General features: G+C 37.0%; 1 pseudogene; it reads left to right on the top strand.

The window, feature by feature from the left end:
• Positions 1-3517: 3517 nt before the first annotated feature.
• Positions 3518-8799, top strand: LOC131605178 (protein FAR1-RELATED SEQUENCE 5-like; annotated as a pseudogene).
• Positions 8800-14259: the final 5460 nt, after the last annotated feature.

Raw genomic sequence — 14259 nt, 5'->3', positions numbered from 1 at the left:
ATTAATTGCCTTACCATCAACAGGAAGGCCTAGTAGCATATGGACGTCTTCAAGGGTGATGGTGCACTCCCCTGTCGGAAGATGGAAGGTGTGTGTTTCTGGCCTCCAACGTTCTAGCAAAGCAAGAACAAACTTGTGGTCAATAGAAGACTCGGCGATCCTGCTAATCGGACCGAAACCAGCAATGTTCAGGTATGGTATAATGCGTTCGTCCGGGGCGATGGTATGTTTACTACGAGTGCGAAAGCGTTGAACGTTCTGAAAAGAGTAAGAATGCCAAAAAAAATCAGTTAGTTTATCAGTTAGCAAGGCGTGATTTTAAAGTAACACTAATACACTTACGAAGGTAGCGATGTTCTGGGGGGTTCCTCTGTGTGTTTCGCCCATGGTTAGGAGAGACATGGTTGAAGGCTGAAAATTCGTAAGCTGATTGCAAAAGGATTGTTCTAAGAGTAGATGAGTTACAATGGTGATGTATCTGCAGAATTCCAAGTGCTATATATATTGATGAGGGAAAAACGGTAACATCATGCATGCTTGACATGTCAACACAGCCATAATTGTTTGGTGTTGCTTCTGCAGGATGTGTTGGCATGCATGCAGTCAAAGTATCGGTGACAAGGCATGGTTAGATGCATGCAGCTCAGGTCTATGTGACAGCTCGGGTAGCATGCATGCAGGAGTAGGAGGAATCCTGGCAGGAATCTGATCAGGAATCTTAGCAGAAATTTTTACAGTCGCATGCTTGTTAACAGTAACTCCATGCTGGTTTACAGTAACTCCTGGAATCGTTTCAGCACATGCATGTGGGGACCATGTGGGGCCAGGTGGTGGTCCACACCAACAAGGCATGCGCCAAATCAATTGGCATTTTTTTTTAAAAATTCTTCTAATGCGCCATTCCATTTGGCGACTTCCAGTAAAGAAAAGGCACTAATGCGCCAATTCAAATGGCGCATTAGAAGGATCATTTTTTTTTTCAAAATTAGGGTTTCCGTTTATGAATTAGGGTTTTGGTACTGTTACCTACTTGGTCTTCCCAGAAGAAACCCTAATGAGAAAATGAGGCAACGGCAAGACGTCTATGCCTCTATAAATTAGGGTTTCGGGCGCACTAGTACCCACACTGAAAAATGAGAACTCGAATAAGGCCAGATGGTTCGCACCGGACTTCTGAGCCTCCACCTCCTGTTAGGCGTCTGAATTATCAACCGGACGTTCGTAGAAGGAACGGCTACGTTATATTCTCGGCAGTCAAACCTCCCATGCAAGTGATGTTCTGGAATATCCAAACCATGGAGCAGCTTAAGAGAAACATCCTCAGGTTTCTGGACGGGGAGTTCGTTCCAGGCGAACAAATCCGATCTATCAAGAGACTTCGAACAAGGGGAGGTGTTTTTCTCGAAAGGCAGCGTTGGTGGGAGACTATGGAAGACGACATCCAATGCACTCTAATGATGGAGGACAGAGAAGACATTGTTTTAACCGTTGTTATATCCTAGGCGCTACTATTTCTATATCATTTCAGTAACTTCTGTATTGTTCAATTAAATGCTCTTAGCATATCTGTACCTTTCAATTAAATGTTGTTAACATATTTCAATGAAATGATATTTTATTAAAGTTATTAATAATTAACAATAAAATTTCCCTCTGCCTTCCACCCGCTATAAATAGCAGTGTCTGTGTGGAGTTGAAGTCCCAACCCTTCTTTCAGTCATAGTGTAAACACTTAAAAATGAACTCTATTTGGGCGGTGGTCTTCTATGAGGAAGGTAGTCACATGCGGGTTTGCCTCAACCCTCACTGGAATTTCCAGAGAGTTGTTAGAGCCATCAACACTGGGTTTCGTCAACTCGATGGTCCAACTAGAAAAGTTAAACAGCTAGAATACCGGTGTCCATACATTACGTTGACCGATAATAACCCTGAAGGCACCTACATGTATTATTGGGATCGTGTGAAAGACGATGTGGACGTGGATCTAATGTTTTGGACACACAGTGGAGAAGTTAACCGAGGCGTTGAAGATCCCCTTGTTATTGCAGTGACACTAGAGTAGTTTAGATTAACTGTTGTTTTATTTGTTGCAAAGAGTACTAGTTGTTCTGTGTTCTTTTCTCTTATTTTGTATTCTGCAACGTAACATCGTGATTTACCGATGGTTTTGTGTTGTCAACGCATGGTCATGGAATTAAAAAAAATGTGGTTGTTGTGTTAGTTGTTTTCGTCTGGACAATATTTAACCTAGTGGACGGGTACAATAATTAACATACATATAATTGATAATTTATATACGTAATTATTAACTATAGTTATAATTAGTAAAATATATTATTAAAATACAAATAATTATTAATTACAAATTTATTTGTTTATTAAATAAAATATATATGAACAGACCTAGATCAGTGTGACTGTCCTTTTTTAATCAATTCGGAATCTGGTGGCAGGCATAGATCAGTGTGTCTGTCTTTTACAGTCAATACGGAATCCTGTTGCAGACCTAGATCAGTGTGCCTGTCTTTTATAATCAATTCGGAAGATAGTGGCAGACCTATACTAGTGGGTCTGTAAGAACCACCATATATATATATATATATATATATATATCTATATTTATATATATATATATATATATATTAATCTATATTTATATATAATTATATATATATATAGAAATAAATATATATATATATATATATTTATTTATATATATATTTATTTATTTATATATATATATATATATAATTATATATATATATATATATATATATATATATATGTATATATTTATTTATTTATTTATTTATATATATATATATATATATAAATATATATATATATATATATATATATATATATATTTATATATATATATATATATAAATAAATAAATATATACATATATATAAATAAATAAATATATAAATAAATAAATAAATAAATATATACATATATATATATATATATATATATATATATAAATATATATATATATATATATATATATATATAATTATTGCAGAACTAGCTGCCAGATAGGGTTGCATGCATGCTCTGCCTAGGGGAATCGTTACAGGAATCTTATCAGGAATCATTTCAGACGCGTGATGGGGTACAGGACATAGATCAGCGTGTCTATGTGTTGAGATAATGCAAGGACATATGAACCTCAATTTATAAGACATCCAACATATACTGAACATTACAACTCACACCAACAATTTTACCTAATCTGACCTGAGATTACAACACCCGCGCACTTTCCCCTCCAAAAATGACTTCATCAACCCAGTATCTTGTCCATGCCCATCTAAACGGTGAGACCTACTCTCATGAGATAGCCGGTTTTGTGATGAGAAACACTCAGGTTGTACCATTGTTGTTGAGCAAAAGAGCAACATTTTCGTACTTCATTCAACGACTGTACTCTAAGATTGCAATGGGTCCTATTGCAAGCGTTTTTTACCAATGTCCCAATTTCAATGAAGACAACACCGTCAAGTTTTACGAAATGGAGATTGCCAATGACGAAGACTTGCAAGATATGTTCACCACCCACGAATACTGTGGGTTGGATTCCATCGAGCTGTACGTCACTCTTCAGGCTGAGACACAAGAAACTAATGTTGTCCAGTCACAGGTTATTGACCCACCAGTCAACGAGCAAGACGAGGTTGACGTCATTGACGAGGAAGAAGACGATCTGGAAACCGAATTTGACGACATGGTCAACGAGGAATCCGACGACGAGCAGCAAACCTTGGTGCCTCCAGCTCATGCGTACGCACCTCCAGCACATATGGGTAACTTGAACCTCCAAGGTGACGAACCATCATCTGACATCTTCTTCACGCCCTACATCCAAAACGACGAAGAATTAAAGGAAGGAGACAAGTTTCCGTCTAAGGAGGCATGTCTGAGAAGAATAAAAAAATGGCACATGGCGAACAACGTTGATTTTGAAGTAGATCGTTCAAACCTGGAACGGTATGTAATCACTTGTAAAAATCCAGAGTGCGGGTTCAGACTGTTGGCCTCTTATAGGAAGAGAAGCAATGCATGGAAAATAGGGTCGATTACGCAGAAACACACGTGTGTCAACCCTAACAATTCCCAGGATCATACAAAACTCAGTGCCGATCTTATGTGCCAGGAGATCTTGCCTCTCATAAGCTCCGATCCGTCTCTGAAGGTTAAAAATATAATATCCCACATCGTCACAACCTTCAACTACACTCCATCTTACAGAAAGGCGTGGGTTGCAAAAACAAAGGCAATTGAGACAGTCTACGGCAACTGGGAGGAGTCATACAAAATTTTTCCCCGATACCTCAATGCGCTACACAGTTACGCACCTGGCACTGTTACGATTCTAGAGACACTGCCCGCGCATGCCCCGGATGGAAACCCTGTCCAGGGAAACGGAATATTCCATCGGCTTTTTTGGGCGTTCAAACCTTGCGTCCGAGGTTTTGCACACTGTAAACCCATACTTCAAATTGATGGGACATGGTTATACGGCAAATACAAAGGAACCATGCTCATGGCGGTTGCACAAGACGGTAACAGCAACATATTTCCAGTGGCATTTGCTATCGTCGAAGGTGAAACTGCAGCGGCTTGGAGTTTCTTTCTAAGGAACCTCCGGGAACATGTTGCTCCCCAGCCTGACATATGTTTAATCTCTGATAGGCACGCTTCCATAGAGAGTGCTTACAACAATCCAGCGAACGGATGGCATGACCCCCCTTCAAAACACGTATATTGTATTCGCCACATAGCCCAAAACTTCATGCGGGAGATCAAGGACAGACATCTAAGAAAGGCCCTAGTCAATGCTGGTTATGCGTTGACCCAACCCACATTCCAGCATTATCGGAGTGAGATTGTAATGACAAATCCAGAGGCAGGTACTTGGGTAGATAATCTTTCCAGGGACAAATGGACAAGGGCTTACGACAATGGCGTGCGATGGGGCCATATGACAACTAATCTCGTGGAATCCATGAATGGCGTTTTCAAAGGCATCCGTAACCTACCAATCACAGCACAGGTGGAAGCCACATACTTTAGGATGGCTTCACTCTTCTCAACAAGAGGCAGGAGATGGGGTGATGTTAGGCAAGATGGTCAACTATTAAGCGATAGTTGCATGAAATTTATGCAACAGCAGTCGGCAAAAGCGAACACTCATCAAGTGACTTCTTTCGACCGATTCAATCGCACGTTCAGTGTGCGCGAGACAATTGACCACAATGAGGGACTGCCAAGGCAACAATATAGGGTTCTTCTTGACGAAGATTGGTGCGACTGTGGAAGGTTTCAAGCTTTTCGTATGCCTTGCTCACACGTCATAGTTGCATGTGCGTATGCCCACCGCGACGCTATATCACTACTGTCTCCGATTTACAAGACTCAGACGTTGCTCAGAGTTTACAGTGTTGCGTTTCCTGTGGTGGCCAGGGAGGATTACTGGCCTGAGTATGATGGAGAGGTAGTTTGGCAAAACGACGCAATGCGGCGAAAGAAAAAAGGGCGTCCCAATAGTACACGGATTAGGACCGAAATGGACGTCCGCGACAAAATGGAACGAAAATGCAGCATTTGCCGTCAGGTGGGGCACAATATAAAGAGATGCCCTAATCGTGGCACGACATCGTCGCAAGTTTAGTATAATCTGTATTTTTTTTTAATGCAATGTATCAGTTTCGCTTACCACCTTTTGTAACCGTTCACCTCTTGTAACCGTTCATCGGTCTTTCATCAATAAATTGAGCTTTAATAAAAAACCGATATCGATAACGCATACATTACATTATTTAGGGTTAATAAGATTTTACAAACTTGATTTATTAGACGTTTTTACGAAAATAATAGACCGAAATCGAAAACGGTACGCGAAAATACCCGAAACGGGTTAATTTTGAAAAAAAAAATGGCCCACACATAGGAGCCAATTGGTTTGGCGCCTATGTGTTAATACATGGCCACATGCGCCATTTCAAATGGCTTGCAATTTCTTGCCCTAATTTTCCTTCTTATGCGCCAAATGGTTTGGCTTGTGTGACATGCATGCGCCATTTCATTTGGCGCATTCTCTTCCAGTATGTCCCAAACCTAGACAGTTTGGTAAATACCCTGAAAAGGTGGTTTTTTCTGTATTTTATTTATTAAACCTGGTTATTTTAATTTTTTTTTCACTAAAAGACAACTCTTATGAAGAATATATTTTAATTCATCATGAATATTGATTTATGAGAATACATGAATACTATATCTACTTTTCTTTTATGGTATTCTCCCCTGAACATTGTTTACATCCATGATCAAACACATAATTTAATATTAATTGCAAGCAAAAAATGTTCGCAAATGAATTAGAAATTCACAAATAATACTAGTCAATTTATATATACTAGTAATTACATACGACATTCAGTCACTTTACACTATATTCATGAAGACTATTTTATTTTTTTAATTGCTAGGTTATTTATAATAGTTTTTTTGTTGTTTTTATTAAGAATATTTTTATGGAGATGAATGATAGTGATGTTGATTTAGCCTCACCGCTAAAAGACGTCAATGATCAAGAACACACATTGGAGGAATGGATTCCTGTATGTGCTGATGAACTCAAACCTGTGATTGGCAAGGTATTTGATACTTTAGTATAAGGGGGAGTATTTTATAAAAATTATGCACATGCAGTTAGTTTTAGTGTACGTAGTTCGACTGAAACAAAAGATAAAATTGGTGTCAAGTGGAAATATTTTCTTTGCTCAAAAGAATGTCTTAAAGTAGAAAAAAAGAAAGTGATTCCTGAGTTGGTTATGGCTGAAAATAGTTTGGCTAAAAGCAGAAAAAGAAAACTGACACGAGAGGGATGTAAAGCAAAAATTATTTTCAAGAGAACTATTGAGGGTAAATATGAAGTCTCAAAATTTCATGAAGGTCATTCACATGGACTAGTCACGCCTAGAAAGAAACAATTGTTAAGATCAGTAAGTAGTGTGAATAGTGTTCATAAAAGTTTATTGTTTTCCTACAATAGAGCTAATGTGGGGACTTCAAAAGTTTATCAAATAATGAAGGAGCAGGTCGGGAGTTATGAAAACATAGGATGTACACAAAGGGATTTTTAGAATTATTCAAGAAATTTAAAAGAATTGATCAAAGACTCTGATGCAGATATGTTTATTGATAATTTTAGAAGAAAACGTGAGATGAACCACTCATTTTTCTATGATTATGAGGCTGATAATGAAGGGAAGCTAAAATACGTGTTTTGGGCTGATGGAATTTGTCGAAAAAATTACTCTTTGTTTGGAGATGTAATTTCATTTGACACAACATATAGTACAAACAAGTATTCCATGATTTTCGCTCCATTTACTAGCGTAAATCATCATCGTCAAAGTATAACCTTTGGGGCTGCATTGTTAGCTGATGAAAAAAATGAATCATTTGTGTGGTTGTTTGAGGCATTTTTGAAAGCAATGGGAGGACATAAACCTGTTGTGATAATAACAGATCAAGACCAAGCTATGACGAATGCAGTGGAAGAGGTTTTTAATGGGTCTTCTCATAGATTTTGTATGTGGCACATTTTTAAAAAAACTTTCAGAAAAAGTGGGTGGTTCCTTAAATTCGAATGCGGATTTTAATAATCGTCTAAAGTCATGTGTTTGGAATTCAGAGTCCTCGGAAGAATTTGAATTAAAATGGAATAATGTTATTAGTGATTTCAAGTTGGAAGAGAATGTTTGGCTTTCTAAAATGTATGATCTTAGAAGCATGTGGATACCAGCTTATTTTAAAGATATGTTTATGGCTCGAATTTTGAGAACAACTTCAAGATCAGAGAGTGAAAATTCATTCTTTGGTAACTACTTGAACAAGAATCTTACTTTAGTGGAATTTTGGATGCGATTTGATTCTGCATTAGAAGCACAGAGGCATAAAGAACAACTTGCAGATAATGATACACTTCATTCTAATCCAGAGTTAAAGATGAGCATGGATTTGGAGAAGCACGGTAGAGAGGTTTATACTCATGAAAATTTTTACATATTTCAGAGGGAGTTATGGAGTGCATGTGTGGATTGTGGAGTTGAAGGAATGCACAATGAAGGTGAGAATTTAATATTTTCTATACTTGATAATGTTGTGGTTAATGACACCAAAGTGAGCAAAAATAAGAAAGTTGTGTATAATTTGTCTAACCACATTGCTTGTTGTTCATGCAAAATGTTTGACTCTGAAGGGATGCCATGCCGACATATTCTTTTTGTACTAAAGGGGAGAGGTTTTAGTAATATTCCAAGTCATTACATCGTTGATAGATGGACGAAACTATCAACAAGTAAGCCCGTTTTTTATTGTGATGGAAATGTATTAGAGGCATGCTCTAAATTTGAAAGTGATAGGACATTAGTTTCAAAAGCATGGGCACAATTGTTTAAATGCATGCATATGGCCGGTTCAAATAAAGAGAAACTGCTCCTAATTTTCAATGAGGGTTGTAGTATTGAATTGAAAATGGCTAATATGAAGAGTGACATCATACCAAAACCTTTGGATGAGTTGGAGGCTTTTATTGGTTGCAATGTATCTAAGGAAATTGAAGTTCTTCCACCCCAACCTTCACATACTAAAGGTTGTGGAAAAAGAATTAAAGGGGGAAAAGAGAAGGCTATAGAAGAACAACAAAAGAGAACAAGACTTTGTAAAACTTGTAAGAGATATGCATCCCATGATAGTCGTAATTGTCCCACAAAATTTTCATCTTAATTTTGGGTTGTAACTTTGGATGTGTTTGGATTATAACTTTGAATGTGTTTGGATTTTAAGAGTTTTATTATTGCTTATATTTGTATAATCACATGTTTTAGAAAGTTTGCAAATTGATAGCATTCTTATGTGTTATATAACAGGTTCTGTTACAGGTTATATTGCTAATATTCTATATGTAGTTTAAGTGTGCTGTAATTTGAGCATGTAGTATACAATCATGAAAAAGTATGTAGTATATTTTAATTTGAGCAATGAGCATGTAATATACACAAACATGCCATACAACTTTGAATCTGAATTATATCTCTCAGTACTTTAGTAGAAGAAAATAAAATGTGATATGATAAAGACAGTGATTTATCGCCAACAATATATATAATCCAATACGATAAAGACCGTAATTATCACAAGAAACGTGTTGAATGGAAAATATGATATACAATAGTTATAAAATAAATTTATTATATTTTGCTTCAGGTGTTCTATGTATATGTGAGTTTTGATTATTAGTTTTTGAAATCAAATTAAAGGGTTGGCTGTGTCTATATGTGAGTTTTTTTTTTTGACAAGCATGTGTATATGTGAGTTATAATTATGTAAACGTGAAATGATTATGAGAATTAAAACAAGAGAAACCATGTACATGAGTGGTGGGACATGAGAGAAACCAGAGAATTTAATACTATTTAGTTGGCACATGACTCATTTAAAGTGGGGTTTTAATCCTAACCATTTAATTAAATCTAATGGCTAAGATTTATTCCTTTTATTCTCACATAAGAAATGTATTCTCATAGGATATGTTCCCTATATATATATATATATATATATATATATATATATATATATATATATATATATATATATATATATATATATATATATATATATGGGTGCCCCTTGTGAGATATTGGATCGAACTCTATTATAGTCGAAGAGTAGTTTCTTGGTTCGACAGGATTAAGCATGAAGTCGAAGGTTGTTCACATGCTTGTGTCGAAGATGCTAGGGTTGTTAGCATGTTAAATTAGGTTTTAGTGTTTAAACCCTAATTTGTTAAGTTAGCTTGTTTATTAGGTTGGCTTGTGTAATGGGCCTTGCTGAAAAAACCCATTAGTTAGTATGTTAGGTTTTATTATAAATAGCATACTAGTCTCTCATCATTGCTAAGCTGCAAATCCTAATTTAGGGTGAGAGAGGTTATTTGTTATTCTTGTAAACTTGTAATCTTGTTTTAAGAGAAAGTAAAAGAATAGCAGTTATAACCAATTCTTGTGTTCTTATTATCTCCCCTAATTCCCTATTATACTTTGTTATTGGTATCGTTTTTCACAACAAATTGGTGCGGTGAGCATGGAGAAGATGTCTTCAACAAAGTATGAGATTGAAAAGTTCACCGGAGTGAATGATTTCGGTCTGTGGCGCTTGAAGATGAAAGCCCTACTGGTTCAGCAGAGTTGTTTGGAACTGTTGAAGGGAGAGACAGCCATGAATGCAGAATTGACGGCAGCGGAGAAGACGAATATGATCGAGAAAGCACACAGCGCAATTTTGTTGAGCCTTGGTGATAAGGTTCTCCGACAGGTATCAAAGGAGACGACGGCATCAGGGTTATGGGTGAAACTTGAAAGTTTGTATATGACCAAATCGCTGGTAAATCGACTCTACCTGAAGCAAGCTTTGTATTCATTCAAGATGATTGAAGACAAAGTATTGGCTGAGCAGTTGGATATGTTCAACAAGCTGATTCTTGATCTTGAAAATATTGATGTGAAGATCGATGATGAAGATCAAGCGCTGTTACTATTGTGTTCTTTGCCTCGATCACATGCTCACTTCAAAGAAACTCTCTTGTATGGAAGGGAGTCCCTGATGTTTGAAGAAGTTCAATCAGCCTTGTACTCTAAGGACTTGAATGAACGAAAGGAGCATAAACCTTCTACTGTTGGCGAAGGTTTGGCCGTTAAAGGAAAACTCTTACGAAAGGATGGTAAGGTCGACAAGAAGAAAGGCAAAAGCCAGTCGAAGTCTTACAGTGGCGAAGCATCTGGCATTCGATGCTACCATTGTAAGAAGGAGGGTCACACAAGAAAGTTGTGCCCTGAACGCCTGAAATATCATGGAGGTAAGGATAATGGCAACGCTGCCATTGTTCAAGATGATTTCGAATCATTTGATGTTCTTGTGGTTTCAAGCAGTGACTCTAAGAAGGAGTGGATTATGGATTCAGGTTGCACTTGGCACATGACTCCAAACAAAGACTTGTTCGAGGAATTATGTGATCAAGATGGTGGATCAGTATTGCTGGGAATCAACAAGGCTTGCAAGATTGCAGGTGTTGGATCTGTGAGATTCAAGCTCCATGATGAGTCAATAAGGTTGTTGACTGAAGTCAGGTATGTTCCTGATTTGAAGAGAAATCTGCTTTCTCTTGGTGAATTCGACAAGAAAGGATATGTTTTCCAAGGAGAGAAAAGTATCCTAAGAGTCATGAAGGGTTCGAAGGAAGTCTTGAGAGGCGTGAAGAAATAAGGCTTGTATACCCTTGAGGTTGAAGTTGTAAGTGGTTCGAAAAACGTTGCATCCACGAAACCTTTGTCGAAGACAGAAATCTGGCACATGAGATTGGGCCATGTCAGTGAAAGGGGTCTGGTCGAATTAGGGAAACAAAATCTGCTTGGTGGAGACAAAGTCGAAAAGCTGAAGTTTTGTGAACCCTGTGTACTTGGAAAATCTTGCAAAGTGAATTTCAACAAAGGCAAACAAAGAACAAATGGATCCCTTGATTACATCCATGCTGATCTTTGGGGGCCTGCAAGGTGTCCATCACATTCAGGAGCAAGGTATTTTCTATCCATAGTAGATGATTATTCCAGAAAATTATGGGTATTCATCCAGAAGACTAAGGATGAAACTTTTGAAAATTTCAAAAGTTGGAAGACTCTGGTTGAAAATCAGACTGGCAGAAAGGTCAAGAGGTTGAGAACCGACAATGGCCTTGAATTTTGCAATGAGGCATTCGACAGTTTTTGTGCTGCCTCTGGTATTGCAAGGCACAGAACTACTGCAAGTACTCCACAGCAAAATGGTTTGGCTGAAAGGTTTAATCGAACTATTTTGGAGAGAGTCAGATGCATGTTGACTAGTGCTGGACTAAAGAAGGTGTTCTGGGCTGAGGCTGTTTCGACAGCAACATATCTGATAAACAGATGTCCTTCGACAGCGTTAGATATGAAGACACCTGAAGAAGTTTGGTCGGGACATCCACCAGATCTCGACAAACTGAGAGTATTTGGCTGCGTAGCCTATGCTCACATTAGGCAAGACAAGGTCGAACCTAGAGCTCTGAAATGCATGTTCATGGGATACCCTGAAGGAGTTAAAGCTTATAGGCTATGGTGCCTAGAGCCAGGTCACATGAGGTGTATCACCAGTCGAGATGTAGTTTTCAATGAAGCTGAAATGGCTTTTAAGAAAACTGTTGATGTTGGTCGAAATACAGAAACATCTAACAAAGAGCTGGAACAGGTAGAGATTCCTGTTGAGGTGGAGCATGTTGATGCTGAATTGCACATCCCTGATGAAGTCGAAGAAGAAGCAGAAGATGCTGAGGAAGTTGAGGAAACTGACGATGACTACCTATTATCGAGAGATAGGTCGAGAAGAGTCATCAAGGCACCTCAGAGGCTTGGGTATGCAGATCTTATAGCTTATGTCTTAATCTCTGCAAGTGAGGTTCTAGACGAAGAACCTAGAGACTATAAGGAAGTTATGAGGAGTCAAAATAAGACTGAATGGATGAAGGCCATGGATGATGAGATGAAATCTCTTCATGATAATCATACTTGGGAACTGATCAAGAAACCTGCTGGGGCAAGGTTAGTCAGCTGTAAATGGATTTTCAAAGTTAAGGAAGGAATTGAAGGAGTGACGTCGAAAAGATACAAGGCAAGGTTAGTTGCAAGGGGTTTCACTCAGAAAGAAGGTGTCGACTTCAATGATGTGTTTTCTCCTGTTGTGAAGCATAGGTCCATTCGAGCCACAATGCTTCTTTCACAGCTTCAGTTAAGGCAATATACTCCGCTTCAGTGGTTGATAGAGCAACAACCTCCTGTTTTGTTCAAATTGAGTATTGCTTCTTCAGTCTAGTAAAAAAACCAAAATTGTTCCTAGATTCTAAAAATATATTTTTGGACGCACACCAAATATACTAAATTCATGCGTAAGTGAAGTGAGTCTCACATTCATTTTGTTAAAACATAATCAGAAAATATATTTTTAAAATTCGAAAGAATACTCCCTCCGTCTCACAATAGGTGTCCTCTTTCATTTTTTTATTTGTCTCAAATTATTTGTCCATTTAGAATACCAATGTGATATTTATTATTTTTTTCCCACTAACTTACCCTTATTTATTGTATTTTAATTCATTTAAGTACTCCACTATCTATTATTAATAAGGTTATTTTAGTAAATGAGACTCATTTTATTATTGGAATTAACATAATTAATCATTTTCTTAAAAAGTGTGAAAATTTCAAAGAAGACACCTATTGTGAGACGGAAGAAATACTTCTATAACAGCATTTAATAAACTTAACATACTAACAAAATTTCTATGAAGTAATTTGTTTGGCTACCTTCGTATAAAATTTAGTAAGCTTTACCATCTCTTTTTAGTTCCTTAACAAATGGAGCGTGTTCGCATATAAACATAACATGCATGACTAAAGGACAAAAGACAGTCACCATTGAAATAATCACACAATACACAAGTATATTTTTGGAGTATATTTTTGGATTTTTTTTTTTACATAACGATTGTATGATTAATTTAAGCATGAATTAGTTGTAAATGGGTATATGATGAATGCGGAAGTATATCTCAGGACAAAATTTTGAAGAGGAAAATAGGATGAGTCACACTTAAAACGTATTTTAGTGTGAAAAATGAAACGTTTGAAAATATTTTTTTTCAAATTTTAAAGAGCATTTTCGAAATTTCTTAAGACGTTTTTCTACACAATTCTAAAATAGAAGGAGTTGAAGTGTTAAAGAATGTTTAGTTTACTTTTTCAGATCGAGGTGAGAATGAAGCAAGCACCTACACTATAAACTTTGAGCTTTGCCACTTTAACTCCGATGTGATAACTAACCAGAAGAAGTTGTTCTACTGTCACTTTAAAAAATATAACTGCTTTAACTTCCTACAACAGCACTCAATCAGATACTACACACATAGCTTCAAACTTCAAAGTGCAATCCTCACTCTTTTTTTGGGTAAAAAGCAACACACTTAAATTATTTTTAATTGCCTTGCTCCTCATCGAATCCACCCCCTTTTACTAAGGTTTGTAGAGGACATTCACGATATCCACGATCTACAATATTGACGCTCAAGTCATTGATTGAATCTGATTTAAAATATGAATTGAAGTTGATCGATCAATTTAAACC

Source organism: Vicia villosa, linkage group LG5, assembly GCF_029867415.1.
Source record: "Vicia villosa cultivar HV-30 ecotype Madison, WI linkage group LG5, Vvil1.0, whole genome shotgun sequence".
Lineage (NCBI taxonomy): Eukaryota > Viridiplantae > Streptophyta > Magnoliopsida > Fabales > Fabaceae > Vicia > Vicia villosa.
Note: the sequence above shows the minus strand (reverse complement) of the source record. Positions and strands in the feature narration are given on the sequence as shown.